At 38.4% G+C, this 15,994-nt stretch overlaps 1 pseudogene; it reads right to left on the bottom strand.

Annotated features, from left to right (window-relative positions):
• Positions 1–12,902: 12,902 nt before the first annotated feature.
• LOC133716542 (disease resistance protein RUN1-like) lies at positions 12,903–13,723 on the bottom strand (annotated as a pseudogene).
• Positions 13,724–15,994: the final 2,271 nt, after the last annotated feature.

Below are 15,994 nucleotides of genomic sequence, written 5' to 3'. Positions count from 1 at the left end.
TTGATGCAATGTGAAATGTCCTAAATGACCATGGCCTCTAACACATATCGTAATCACCCAGACCCAGATCGCAATCACCCCAAACTTAAAAATCAAAATTCCCCAAAAACAGAAACACTCTCTCTACCCCCGTAATGGAGAAACCCAGAAATCGTACTCCGATCCCATTGAAATTCAAATACCCTAACTCGAAAACTGAAATCCGGCCATAAGACGGAAGAACTAACTCAACCAGGTTCGAAGTACAGCCCGATCTGTAGAAGTGGCGACATGGTGGGAGACAATCTCGATGTCTGGGTTCCCCGAGCTGAAGACGAGAAGGAGAAGGATGATGTGCCTGATTATGGTGAGTTTCGAATGCAAATTTGGGGATTTTTCGATGGATTGATGTTTTCGAACATTCTAGGGTTTGGTCAAAAAAGTTGGGGGTTTTTCGAGGGTTGTTCGATTCTAATGGCTGAGGGTTATTCTAAAACTGTTTTTGGTAGAAATTTTCCTTTTTCAAAGACTTGTGTTGTTGATAAAGGGTTTTGTTGATTTCGATTTCTAGGGTTTGACAAAAAAAAATTTCGGGCCTTTGTGTCTCTACGAGTTTCTGGTATATCGATGTTTGCTTTGTGGCTGATTGAGAGTGAAATTGAGTAGGTGGTCCTAGTACTTTGTAAAGAATGGTGGCTGGGTTATGTGAAGCATGATTTGGCTTTTAAAATTGTCTGCAAGAAGTTGTTTATTCTGGTTGGCTTTTAATATTGAGGTTTGGCTTGTACAGTTGTGGGTGGTCCTAGCACTTTGTAAAGAATGAATAATGAATTATTTGGTTGGGACCATGTGTGAAGATGTTGGTAAATGTTTGCTGGGGACCCTATGTTTGGCCCCTTTCTGTTTTGGCTTGTACCTCTTTATGGAGGCAAACCAGTTGGTTGTGTAGGCTTTATGAGGGCATGCACTTTTAGGGCAGATGTGCTTTATGTTTTGGCTGGTTTGAGTTCGATATTTATGGGTGCTTCAATCACTATTAAGAGTTATTAATTTTCTTGCTGTTGATTGATATTTGCAGGTGATCCAGACTATTTCACACTGAAGGTTTGGCATGGAGGGTGCATAAAGGATCAGACTTATGTTGGAGGGATGGCAAGTTACTTCGACAATGTCAACAAAGATACAATGTCCCTTGTAGAGGTGGATAGTATGGTCATGTAGCTAAACCCGGCTTATGCAAGTCAAAGAATTGACTACTGGTACAAGGTTGGGGATGATAATGATGAGTTGTTGAAGTTGGAGAATGATAGGGATGTGATGACCATGTGTTCAGCTGTTCCAGCTTATAGACTCATCATTCTATACTTGGACCACATGGGGCTGCATGAAGTCTATGGGGTTGACCCGGATGATGATGTATTCATGTATGAAGACTTTCTTTTTGGTGAAGTTGGAAGCAGTGGTGTGGTTATCGAAGAACTGCCGGATGAGCCTATACCTGGCAAAAACAAGGGAGTCTCTATAAGGGAGGCTGAGGACTGTGTGCCAACTCAAGGTAGTATTGCTTGTGGGATTGGTCCAAGGGAGAAGGGAAAACAGTTGATGCTAGAGTACAATTCAGCTTCAAAGCATAAAGAAAGTGGGAGGCAAACTTCAAGTGGGGCTTGTCAGTCAACTATATATGCTGGTTCAAGTCATGTTGGGCAGTCAAGTGTTGGTCAAGGTTCAAGTGAACATGGGCAGTCAAGTTTAGGTCAGTCTAGTTTAGGTCAACAGTCAAGAAGTGTGGGTCAAAGCATTGATGTACAGCAAGAAGGTCCGAGCTTGAGGGATATTGAACTCTTGGACTATCAGCAATCATTTGGTGGTGGTTTGTTAGATGAAGAGGATTATGAGGAGCAGCCGAGCAGTGAAGAAGAAGATGGGAGTGAGGATGATGATTACAATCCTCTAGCAGATGATGATGATTATGAGCAGTACGGAGTAGATGATGATGATTGGCTGGAGGAGGTGGAGCTTGAACATACTTCACACAGAACTGCTCCTCAAAGTGGAAGTATTCGAGAGCAGCGGTTTCAGGAACCTCAAGTACCAGACTTTGAGGATAATGAAGATATGTTTGCTGATGATGGTTCCGATGAGGAGCAGCCGAATTACATTATTAATTCTGATGGTGAGCAGGAAGAGGTTGGTAATGAATTCAACCTCAAAACAGACATGAAGAGGCCTGTTTTCAAGTTAGGCTTGAAGTTTGGTACGGTTCAGATATTAAGAGATGCTTTGAGGGAGATGGCCATACAAGGTGGCTGGGAATATGTTTTTATCAAAAATGACAAAAGCAGGTTCAGGGTTATTTGCAAAGAGGATGACTGTCCTTTTAAGTTGTTTGCCTCCAAAATGCAGCATGAGAACACACTAATGATCAAGGGGTGTACTCCAACACACACAGGCACAAGGAAGTTTAACAACAGTATGGTGAAATTGAGATATTTAACTGCAAAGTTCAAGGACCAGATTGCCCTCAATGATGCATGGAATCCAGGTATATTTTCTGTCCTTTTTGGTATTTTTGAAGCTGTTTTGGTTGAGTGAAGCATGATTTGTTGGTATTGGTTTTTGATTGCAGATTCACTTGCTAAAACAATGTCACAAAAGATTCGAGCAAGAGTGTCAACTCAAATGGCCTATAAGGCCAAAAGGGCTGCTTTGCTTGAAGTGGAGGGTTCTATAAGATACCAGTTTGCAAGACTCAAGGATTATGCCAGTGAGCTGAAAAGGGTGGATCCAGAAACTACAGTAGACATAAGGTGTGATTTCAGTAACACAAGGAAGGATCCAGTATTCAAAAGAATGTATATCTGCTTAGGAGCATTGAAGAATGGAATCAAAGCTGGTTGTAGGAGTGTTATAGGATTGGATGGAGCACATTTAAAAAGCTGTTTTGGTGGCCAGCTTTTGACAGCAGTTGGAACAGATGCAAACAACACAAGTTGGTTGTTGCTTATGCAATGGTGGAATTGGAGAGCAAGGACTCATGGATATGGTTTCTTGAGCTACTGTGCAAGGATTTGGAAATCAAGGAAGATGGAGCAGGTTGGGTATTCCTAAGTGACAAGCAAAAAGGTCTCAAACCTGCTTTTGAAGAAGTGGTTCCTAGTGCACATATAAGGTTTTGTGTTAGACATATGTGGACTAATTTCACAAAACTGTTTCCTGGAAAAGTGATGAAGGATCAAATGTGGAAATGTGCCAAGTCCACCACTTTGCCCTATTATCTAAATGATATGGAGGAGATGAAGGCACTTGATGAGGATGCATACAAATGGATGACAGGTACAGCAATATAAATTTGGTTTTCAGTTAGGCATGTTTACTGTATTTAATTACTCTTTTGATTTGCAGATGATGAAAGGCCTCCAAAACATTGGTGTAGAGCTTTCTTCAACACAACAAGCAACTGTGACATTATGGACAATAATTGTCTGAGAGTTTCAATAGTTGGATTGTGGAAGCAAGGAAGAAACCACCTGTGACAATGTTTGAAGAAATAAGAGTCAAGATTATGAAGAGGATTCAAATGAGAAAAGAGAAAATGGAAGCTTTCCAAGGAAACATCTGCCCTAAGCCAAGGAAGGTGCTAGAGAAGAATAAGCTGAAGGCTGCGACAGATTGTATTCCCACTTTCAATGGTGGTGATGAGGCTGAGGTGGAAAGTGTCGAAGGAAACAAGAATGTGGTCAACCTTAGATTGAGGACATGTAGCTGCAGGAGGTGGGACTTGACTCGAATCCCATGCAAGCATGCGGTTTCTGCCATTCATTTGAGGAGGCAAGACCCGGATGATTATGTGGCAGACTGTTATCTGAAGAAGACTTATATGGCTATATACAACAACTTGATAAGGCCTGTTAATAGCATGGACTTATGGGCAAGAAGTGAGGATCCGCCAATATTACCTCCAGAATATTCAAGGCAGCCGGGAAGGCCAAAGACAGAGATTTAAAGACGCTTCAGAAAAGGCTCAAAGTGGTGATGGAAAACTTGGAAGGCAACAAAGATCTTTAAAGTGCAGCAACTGCTACCAAGTCGGCCACAATGTTAAAACATGTCAAAGACATTTACCACCAAAGCCAAAGAAAGCTGCTGCTGTTTCTAGGAAAATGAAGGTCAGCAATGAAGAAGGACATAGTTCTGAAGATCAGGTATTCCAATCTTGTCACATGCTTGTTGTGATTTGTGAATTTATTTGACTTGCTCTAAATTTATAACACATTTGATATTGTTCTTGGTTGCTGCAGCCTAAGAAAGGGAAAAAAAGTCCTATGTCTGCAAATGAGTTGAGGAAGAAGGCCAAAGAAAGGGCTGAGTATCAAAGGGTAAGAATTCCTAGCTTGCTTAAGGGTTTTGTGAATTTGTCCAAATACCAGATTTAAGTTGTTTACTTTTGTTTTTGTGTCCAGAAAAAGTTTGCTGCTGCCAAGGCAGCAAACAAGTCTGCCTTAACATACCACAACAACACCTACAAGCTCAAGGCCTCAACAAACCACAACTGCCCCACCAAGTTCAAGGCCTCCACAAGCTTCTACAACATCAAGCAACAAGGCTGCAACTTCAACAAGGTCATCTCAAAGGATTCGACAAAGGTCAGGTATGGGAGATGGAAAACAGTAGTGAAATAGACCTCTTGAGTTACCATAGGCAGCAATTGAATGTAGACATCCCTTTTTGTGCAACTATGTGTTGTGTCACTTAGTCGCTAGCTCTAATTTTTTGCTAAGATTATTAGAGCTAAATTATTGTCATATTTGAACAATTGATGGTGGATGTATTGCTCTAATTTTTGTTTTTGGTCAATTAGAGCTTTTTCATAGCTTGTTGCAAATACAATGTCCTATTTTGAATGAAGTTGATTCACATTTTAGTTAACGGATTATTCTCCATGAAGTTGAATGTCGTTTAGCTCTAGCAAGTTTATATTGATGCAATCTGGTTTTTTTGTTGTTGCTGGCTGGCAATTTATATGGCTCATTTGTATTCCCGCTGAATTTGGGGGTTTCAAGTGAAAGTTTGATTTACTTTGGACGGTATTTTTGCTTAACAATGGGGGAGAACCGAAGGGGGGGGGTATACTGGACATTTTACAAAGTACCATGAATATGGATTGCTGATTTGGCATTGCTTGGATGGCCACATCAGCAATGTAACGGCTGAAGTTGACAGCATACTAACGGCAGGGACCAATTCGACGGAAATTGTAACGTTGGGGAGTTTTTAGATTAAATTAAAAAGTTAGGGACTGAAACGATGACAGAGGCTCACTATAGGGACTAAACAGAAGTTAGCCCTATTTTTATATATTAGATTAGATTGATGACATTGAAACAAAGCAACGGGGAAGCTTATTTCGAGCTGGTACAATTTTCAATCCTTACCTGGGAGTTAAATATTTGGAAAATGCTTCAGATCCCAAAATGTTATACAAAAAACTTATACCAAATGAGGTGGCATGTGCCACATCATCATCTCAATCCTAATAATTTCCCGCATGTCTTCCTATTTTATTCTTCTTCATTTAAAATAAAAATCAACAATTAAATTTTTTATTTTGATAGAACACCTCCAGAGTCCTCCACAGTGAAGATGACCAGCCATAGCCATAGCCATAGCCATGAAATCGAGAATACAAGTAAAGACGAGAACAAAATTATAGACAAGAATCCGATAAAACTGTCAAAGAAGGGCAAATCATGCAAATGCACTTTACTATTCCCCCGGCCTCCAATCCAAAGCCAAGAATACTTGCTGCATCAAAGTATTGATTAAGGCACCCTTCCTCAAGTGCCTTAATCAATAGTTGAAGAATTGAAGGTCGATGCTTCTAATTTCTAAACATGAGCGACATTTTAGTTAGTTAGATTATATGACTTATTTCAGTTATGTTTATTTTTTTTTCTCTTCTAAAAAAAAATAAAGTTTAATTTTTCAGGGCTGGTTATCTATAATCATCCACCTCTTTCTATACATCTGTGAACTGTTAAATTTGCAGAGTTATAGATTGCTTTGTTTGATCATCACGTCTTCCTTTTATATAAGGAAGTTATTTTAATTTTTTTTTTTTATATTTTTAGGTTAATTGAAAATGAATATTATTAGATAGATAATATGTTGCAAATTATTTAATTGAAGGTGATGACTGGATATATGTCACGTAGGATGCCACATCCTTTGGTATTAGTTTTTTGTATAATTTTTTGGTGTATGTAGCACTACTCTAAATATTTCTACTAGAAGCGAGGTCCAGGAAGCTTACCCTTCCTCTATGAAACAAACCAAAAATCCACTGATTTGAACACTGGTATCCAAATGAAAACAATCTACCAAGGACTTCTACCATGAACAGTATCTTGAAGGAGCCCCCAAATTGAAGCAAACAATAGAAAATAGTAAACTGACAACTAGTTTTGCTCTTTCAATGGGAAGCCTCATAATTTGTGCCAATCATCTCCATATATATATATATATATATATATATATATATATATATATATATATATATATATATATATATATAGGATTTTTCTCAGGTAAGGATGTCCTTAGTTTTTCTTATGGAACGGATTTACTGTTTTCACCCACTTTCCGATCACATTTTCACATCTTAACCGTTCAGTTTTTAGGTCCTAATGTATGGATCACCTCTGCAAAATTTCAGCCAATTTGGTGATCGTTAAGGCGTCCAAAACTGCAATTTACACGAACGAACCGAATCTGTCGAACCGGAACCGTTCGTTTACATTGTTGTAATTTGCAGTTTTGGATGCCTTAATGATCACCAATTTGGCTGAAATTTTGCAGAGGTGATCTATACATTAGGACCTAAAAACTGAACGGTTAAGATGTGAAAATTTGATCGGAAAGTGGGTGAAAACCGGAAATTCGTACCTAAGAAAAACTAAGGACATCCTTAGTGTAGCCGGACTGTATATATATATATATATATATAATTGACTACACATAGTATAGTATTTAATTTGCGTGCTTACTGGCCGGGTATTTTTTTACGGGCATTTGGTGGGCCGAGCCAGGTTTCAAACCCCTAAACCAAGCCCGGCCCTCCACCCACCGATGCGGGCTTTTATGCGGGTCAGGTCAGGTTTTTACCCATCGGGCTTGCGGGCCTCCATCAGCCCACTTGATTTGTGGGCTAAATGATGAGGCCTAATTTTTGGGTTAGTAAAATTATAGAGAGATGCTTAGAAATGATAGCTAGGTTTAGGAACTGCTTTTTGTTTTTGTTTTTTTTTTTTAAATAAAGAGAGAATTATGCTATATTAGCTCTTCTGTAATAGATTTAGGCATCAAGCGCCAACACACAATCAGAAAGTAAATGAGTCAGCATATTTCGAAATTCATTGCTCATCCCTATACCTAATTTTATTAGTAAAAAGAACATAACAAATACAAAACTATCTCAAAACCGAAAAAGAGTAAAATAAAGGGTACGTTAAGTCCGAAGTCAAATTGGTTGACTTCTAGCTAGCTCGCTAAGCGAGAAAATTATAATTCATTTGACATAGAACTAGGACCGAAGTAAAAATGGTGCAGCAAGTTTTGACTTGGTGGAAGGCTAGGCTAGCTACATATGTGGGTAGTTGAAATTGAAGGTGAAGTCTAGCTAGTCTTGAATTTGACTAGCAAGAGTGTAAAAGGAAAAGCCTCTTTCCCACATGAGAGTTTCCTATTTGGCAGCAGGTGCGCGCATGAGATTGAAAGAAAGAAAACATGCTTAAGAGGGGAAGTCTCTAAGGAGGTATCTATCGAAAAAAAAGTCTCTAAGGAGGTATTGTGTTCTTGACAATTAGGGCGTACAAAAACTGTTAAAACTAATTAATAAATTATGTAAACGACCAACAAAAAGAATCAAACCGACAACATTAAGATCCAAACATTTCACTGCATCAAAAACTCTAAGTACAACTACATCTTATTTATGCAAGGATGTACATTATGCATATTTGGATAAAGGTGAAGCCACATTTTTTTTTTTTTTGAAATAGAAGTTGAAATTCATTAGATCAACAGTCAAAAGGCTATAGTCTACAAAGCTTACATAAGAAAGCCAAATCAACTGACTACCCTATCCAAGCTATAGCAAACTGTTAACGTTAGAGTCCGCGGGGGTCTCTAGTTAGCTTTAGGGAGAGAGAGAGAGATTGACACGAGATGTATAGTGGTTCGTCTCCACCTTAGCGGAAGACTACGTCCACTTGAATGTTATACTAGTGTGTCGAGCCTTGCGGCCCAAAGGGGGATTACAAAGTGTGTAATGGGATGTGTTGAGTTGTGGGAGGAGACATTCCTTTTATAGGTGAAGGAAGCCATCTCCTTTACATTTTCTTAGATGTGGGATGTAATAATCACTATTCTAGTCTAGAAAGTCATGTTGTGAAGGCAACTTTGCAAGGCCGGAAAGGTGGCTTCCCGACGACGTATTTGCCACTTCCGGATACCGTAGCGTAGCTTGAACATAGGGCTACAAGATGCAAGTAGCGGTTGGGACTCACCATGCCTTGTGGGTGTCCCAAAGAGGGTGTTACTTATGCTTGGTGAAGTAGCAAAACTAGCTTGCTAGTAGAGGTATCTACACAAACTAATACAATCTCTGAGGCGCTCACTGATTAGGAAGCCTATACAAAAGTGATCAAACTTCGCCCTCTACGGAAGAAATATTCAACTAATCCTTACTTGCCAAGCATGCAATTGTGGTACAAACAAGAACTAGAGGCTTCATCTTCCTCACACAGGCTTAAAGAAAATTTGAAAAATAAAACTAGTAAAGAACCAGCTCCTTCCCTTTCGGGTTGGAGCTTGAACCTGCATCTGCCTTGTCAAGCTTGGGCAAAAGCTTTTTCTTTGCTGCCCTAGATTCATCAACCTTCATTGCTTTTTTTTTTTGTTCACCATATGGTAGCTTATTTTTGCTACTTGCAGGTCTACCTCTCTTCCTTTTCATCTGAATAGGCTACTCCTAGCTCTGTGCCACTGGTACCAAACCCAAATTCTCCGGTTCCAAAATTTAAATTCCTTTTGCCCACAACAAGACTCAATTTCAGCTTTTTAGGAGAGATAGTGACAGTCTCCTCCTCCCTACTTCTTCTTTTACCTGTTAAAGCCTCAGGAATGATCATCATCTCTGGTAATTCCCGAATATGAGCTTGACGACAAGGACGTTGTAGCAACACTTCTGGATTGTGAAGCAGTCTTTCCCGCATTTGATTAGGGACCGATGTACGAAAGATGAGGTTCTGGCTTGCTACCGAAACCCTAGCCCTAGTACCTGCATTCAGTCTACTTGTAGACGCCGTCCCAGATGATGAAGCAGAGGCACCAACGATCTGCAACGCCGGTGCAGGTGGAGCCTTCCCTGTTTGCACACCCAAAACAGTACGTTCCGCCTCCTCGTCATCCTCCTCCAAGGTTGGACCCGAGCATGGGAGGCCAACATGAGTAACAAAACCACAAGTAGGGCACCTTCCAAAAAGCTTATCATACCTGAACTTACAGAGAAACTCAACTTCATCCTCAACCCAATACCAACGTTTGAAGGATAAAGGCCGGTTGAATGGGATCTCTACCCGAATTCAATGATTTCCAACTTTCTTTGCCTGCTTATCAATTTCTTTGAAACCTCCAAGAGTGTACCCAATCATTGTCATCACTCTTTCAGAACGAAATGCTGGAGGGATTCCTTGCTGTGTAATCCAATACGAGGTCACCGTGAAAGGTACAGATTCAATGGAAGTGACGCCATCATAGTAAGCTAGGGAAACTGGTGCATGATTGTACCCCCACAGGGCTCCCTTCTAAATCTGATCCCGATCAGCCGCATCAGACAAGGTAAACAGAACCTCTGACCTTCCGCTTTTTCAACACGCAACGACCCATTCACTCTCCAAGCATTGCGGAACATCCCCAAGAAAGAATGAACCTTGTATTCTCGAGCGGTGAGAAGTTTCCCAACCAAAAACACGTCTGCCTGACGCAGACCTTTCCCTTGTGTAGGTCGTAGATCGACCTGCTTTCTCCCTTCAGCAATGGCAAGAGAAGAAGCAAGGCGAACAGCCATGGCATCAACAAAGGACATTGTTGAAGATTGCACAGAAAAACCGCAAACCCTAACCCTAGGTGTAGAGAGAAGAGGCCGCTCTGCTAGGTTTTGTCCTAAAAAAAATAATATACTTAAGTTGAATATGTATAAATTCTAGTAAACACACTGTTTTTACTTAAAGGTGAAGCCACATTGTTTGTGAGTTCAGTCTAAAATGTTCAATGAAGAAATTATAAAGGATGTCGTACTAAATATGTCGCATTATTCGTAAGCTTAAATTATTTTAACAGTGATGGTAAACCGTAAACACTACTCAAAATAGGATACAGTGAAGCAAAATCTTTAATTTAAGTGTACATCTTTGCATTTCTTTTCCTTATTTTGTGTAATAAAATATTAACTTAGTTAAGAAAAAATATGATGCAATCATGCAATGCAATATGTCTTAGGAAACATTTTATGGGAGGAAAACATAAGTTATTTCTAATTCAAAGGAATTGCATTCCCACTTGATCGAAGTACTCAATAGCTCTCACTATTTTGTTCGAAGCACCATTTGTACCACTTGATTCAGGAAGTTGCGTGTCGGTTTATGATTACAGAAAAGTTAAGATTTACACTTTGAGGTGGCATTGCGGTATTGTTTTTCGTGCAGTAACTGCTCTTCAACAGTTTTAGGTCATAATTCCTCTATTCAGTTGGTGACGAAATATTCTAACTAATAATTATTTTGGTGAGGATGGTTGTTCATCTTCTTCTCAATGTTTTTTTTTTCTTTCTTTATTCTGATAGAAGAAAGACAAACTATAAGTAGAGTGGACTTTTCGACACTGAAAAACTCAAAACTGGCTAAACCAGCATCGAACCGTAAAAAAAGAACTGACACCGAACTGTCAAAAAGAAATCATAACCGAACTGAACCTGTTGGTCAGTGTCAAAAACCGCATCGAACCGGCCATTTCGATATCGGCTCTCGATTCTGCCATATAAAAAATCAGTGGTGAACCGAACCGAACCGATTCTATCTAACCGTATTGGTTATGTACAATTTACAATAGGTTCTTGCACACTTGATTAATTCCCCTACATTTAAATAAGATGACAGCTTATTATTGGTCACAACTTTTCTATTATAGACTTCTAGACACACGATTCTTACTAGTCCACTATTAGTCTCCACCCTCAACATCACTATATACTCACTGACCTCACCACACAAATCACCAAAACCATCATTAGCACAAAATGGGCCATCACTAGAACCAATTCAAGCTTGTCAGATTCTCCGACTTCGTCCGACTAACCCCTGACCCTACCGATTCAACGTTCCAGTGTTATTGCCACTACTACAAATCTTTTAATAGACATCACTTCCAATGGGTTCCAACTTGTACATGTATTCATTCTCAACTAGGCTGTATTGTTGGCCAAAGACATACACATACGTAGTCCTTGGAAAAGATAACGTAGTCTTTCCAAGGAATAACAAGCATACACATACAATTCATCTACTTTTGGTAGTCCTAAGAGTGATTTTAATCTTTTACAAATGTTGAAAGAGAGTTTATCAAGCCTCTTCATATCTCTGACGCAATTTGGTAGGCTACAAATTGGGTTACCTTGTAAGTCTAATCTCTTCAATGGGGATAGGTTACCAAAATTCTCAGGAAAAGCATCATCCAAGAGATTGCACCCACTTAAACTTAATTCTACCAAAGAGTCAGGTAAACAAGTCCAAAAATACAAATACTTCTTCCTGGCAAAGAGTAGATGTCACCACCGGTAGAGGCTAATTGATTTATTGGAATTTCATTTGTTTCCAGCACCTTAAGAGATTCCATGTTCTTCATCATCTCCATTGGAAACATATTCAGATTTGAGCAACCAGATATAATAAGTGTTTCAAGAACTTCAGCATACAAATATACTTCGGAAGCATCCTAATATTTTTGCAATTTTTCATATTCAAGTAAACAAGTCTCTCAAGGCTTCCAATTGATTCATGAACATTAATCAGGCTTGCACAATCTACAAGAACCAGTTTCTCTAGATTGGGACAAGGTGAGAAACTGGCAGTTTCGGTAAGGCCATGAGAATAGCTGAGATCAAGGATCTTCAATGATGGAAGATACTGTTGGTTAAAAAAAAAAAAAAAAAAACAAGACAATATAGGGAGTTAACTTCTACAGATCGATGCATGATTATTCATCAAATTAAAAATCTAACAGGATAAAAGTAGAGCAACATACTTTGGTCCCTTTCCAGATTTGTGTCAACTGTCAAGCTGCTATTATGCATTTCAAGAACAACCAGGTTCGCCATAGGAAAATCAGCGGGTATACAATCCAGAGGAAATGCATGCCAACACAACCATCTCAATTTTGTAGGAAGTTCTTTATAACATCCATTGACTTGTACATTACTAAGATGGAGTAGTCTCAGTTTGCACATCCTTGAAAATGCATTGGTTTCCAAGATTGTCTCATTTGAGTTTACTGAAGGAGTGCTTGCAGGGTGCATATGCCTGTTCAGAACAAGACCTTCAATGGTCTCAGTACCCTATTAAGAAAACACACAAAAATACTGTTGGATAAGTTGCACCAGAATCTTTGGAATTATCTTGAAAAAAAAAAAAAAGTTGCACAAGAAACAGAAAACATATATATATACACCCACACAGAACAGATTTCCTTACATTCTTTTCTGTGAGTACTTTGATAGAATCCTTATAATGCCATAACCTACTGCGTTTTTCAGGATCCTCTGATTCTTGGCGAACAATTCCTCTTCCCATGTCACGGATAACATTATGCATCTGCACCTTATCATATCCATCAATGGTTACTAAACCTCTATCAATGAGATTTTGAATGCCAATAGTAGTATACAAATTGCACTCATCTAGTAACCTCACAACGTTATATCTGTCATTTCCAATAAAGAAACAAGCAATGTGGAGGAACAACTTGCGGTCATGATCATCTTGTAAAGATTCGTAGCTTATTTTGAGTTTATTCATGATTTCACTATTAGGAATAGTTTCTAATTTCTGTAACGCACTTTCCCATACAGTTAAACTCTCCCCAAATAAAGAAGAGCCCAAAACTTTAAGAGCTAACGGAAGTCCTCCACTCTGGTGTACTACCTTCTCTGAAAGTTTCATGTAACCTTCGATGGGAAGGTCCTGCCCGAAAGCATGCCAACTGAAGAGTTCCAATGATTCCTTGTAAGCCAAAGTTTCAACATTATGCACCTTAGTAACTTGCTGAGCCTTTAACAACCTCAAATGCCTTGTTGTTATTATGATTTTACTTCCTGGATAAAACCGGCCATGCATCCTAAGTACTGCATCTAATTGGTCCAAATGATCCACATCATCAAGAACAAGAAGAACTCTTTTAGAGTTTATGGTATCTGCAATATTCTTAGTGATTCCTTCACTAACACGGTGTATTATCACCTTTCTTCCGTTTAAGATATTAGAAAGAAGTTGCATTTGTATTTGAACTAGGCCATTGGGTTGTTCTGAGATTTCTTTGATATTTTCAAGGAAATTAACTAGCTACTTCCTTCAAATCTTCTGAAGTTTGAATTGTAAACAAATTTTGCAATGGTTGTCTTCCCTATTCCACTCATCCCATAAATTACAAGTGTGCCAACATCAGTTGATCCATCTTGTAACCATAAACCACTATGCCAAAAAGGCCTTCAGACGACATAACTGTTCTGTCGTCTGAACGAACAAAAATGTGTCGTCTAGTACGGTGTCGTCTCTTGGGGGCATCAGACGACAGAAGTGTTCTGTCGTCTGAAAAATCAGACGACATAAAAAAATAAAAGTCTTGTGTTGTCTGATGAGTTTTGCATTTTGGGAACATTGTGATCTGTAGCTTTAAAAGCATTCAAACAACAGTTTTGTATTGTCTGATAAACAAAACAACCACAGTATTTTTTAAATACTATTGTGTGAAGCATATTTGCAAGACTTATTTGTGTGGTCTGAATGCCCTTAAATAAGAAATATGAAGACTCATATGTAGTGTCTTCTCTCATACAACAACACTTAAAGGTTGTGCTAATTTACTTTAAACGACCATTATATGTGGTCGTAAAGAGCATCAGATGACAATTAAGTGTCGTTCTAGGGTAGGTTTGTATGACATTTAAGTGTTGTGTGAAAGATTTTGAAATTATACATATGTGATGTTGGAAAATGGTTTAGACAATAGATATCATATTCTTTATGTTATGTCAGTCTCATTACAACGACAATTTACTGTCGTTTGAGATTATTTAGACGACAAATATCTGTTGTCCCTTTGTCAAAAAGACAATAGACTTCTTATTGGTTTTTGTGTTGTATCTATGCAGCTGCAACCACACGTTTTGGTGTGCTTTTGTTGTAGCTTGCAGTTTGTGACGACACATTTTAGTAGTCCCATGTACAATTGTTATGCATGCATTCTGGAAATTAAAAGTGGCTATCCGTGAAACCATAAAATCCACATCCAAAATCATTCATTGCAATTTCCATTAATCCTCCATTGTCTCATGTACACAAATCTAATCATCAGCTATACTTTGCCTATGCTTTTATGGTCTATATCGCTGACAATCTTTACAGAGGGAGGCTTATAGTTTAGAACACAATGAGTCTATTGTTGATCAGTAGACGTGTAGTAATCAAGCTCTTTGATAGTAATGTTGGGAAAAAGTAGCCAACATGAATTATCAGATAAAAAGATCCTATATAGTACAAGTTCATATTCAATAAACTGAAATTCATATTCAATTTTTATAGATTTTCAGTTACCAATAAATGTAGAACAATGAGTAACTGAAATGCAATACAAGTTTGAATTTACCCTTCTCTAAGCACATGGACGTGTTGAAGCCAGAAGCCTACAGCAACATCTGATGGAAGCATCACTTTGACAAAATGAGGATATTTCCATCTGATGGAAGCATCACTTTGACAAAATGATCGAGGATATTTCACTGGCAATTAATTGATTTGCGAGTTCCTCAGCTTGTTCTAGAAGTGATGATTTCTCAGATTTGGCTCTCTTTAATCGTTCCGACTTATGACTATTGCACAGTATATCCCAGCATAATTATGATAATTATGCTCTCTTTGTCGATAACAAGCCAATTATGATCATTGCAAACCCCTGCATCATCAAAAACATCATACAGCACTCACTACAACTATCTATCATAAAAAAAAGAATCCTACAGCTACACAAATCCAGACCTGTCCATTTCCTATAAATAAACAAAACAGAGAAGGAAAAAAAAAGTTTATGATTCAAACCTCTTCTGTCCTAACTTAACAGTTACTAAACTGATCTTTCACTCTAATCACTGCAATTGATCTGCACAAACCGAAAGCATGATTAAGGCTGAGTAGTTTGCAAGCTTCACTTCATCCATATACAAAAACTGCAAATAGAATTACTATCTGCTAAGCTTCCAAATATTGAATAATGACCAAAATTATGCAAATGAACAAATGAAAGAATCCTTTTCTTATCTATTTAAATACCTGACCCTGTCTGATTAATAATGCCCTAACCTAAAAGCACCTAAAAGCACTTGAACAACATAACAGAACCCAACCTAGCTGTTAAAGAACTCACAGGGATTTAGATAAATTAACTAAAACATATGCAGAATTTACATAGGCCATAATTGCGTTAGACAAAGTATGAATTACCTGGTTATTGTGCTTGTCCAGCTCAGGAGTAGTCTCAGATCTTCTCCTACCTGCTGCCGCTGTCTCTCCCTGCAACCTCCCTGCAGTCAACTAAAACATTTAGAAATCATAAACTTATATCAAACTAAATATCAGAATACTTATATCTAATACTCAAGGTAATTGTTAGACTCTAAAAGTAATTAAAAATG

The sequence above is a fragment of the Rosa rugosa genome, chromosome 6 (assembly GCF_958449725.1).
Source record: "Rosa rugosa chromosome 6, drRosRugo1.1, whole genome shotgun sequence".
NCBI classification, from domain to species: Eukaryota; Viridiplantae; Streptophyta; class Magnoliopsida; order Rosales; family Rosaceae; genus Rosa; species Rosa rugosa.
Note: the sequence above shows the minus strand (reverse complement) of the source record. Positions and strands in the feature narration are given on the sequence as shown.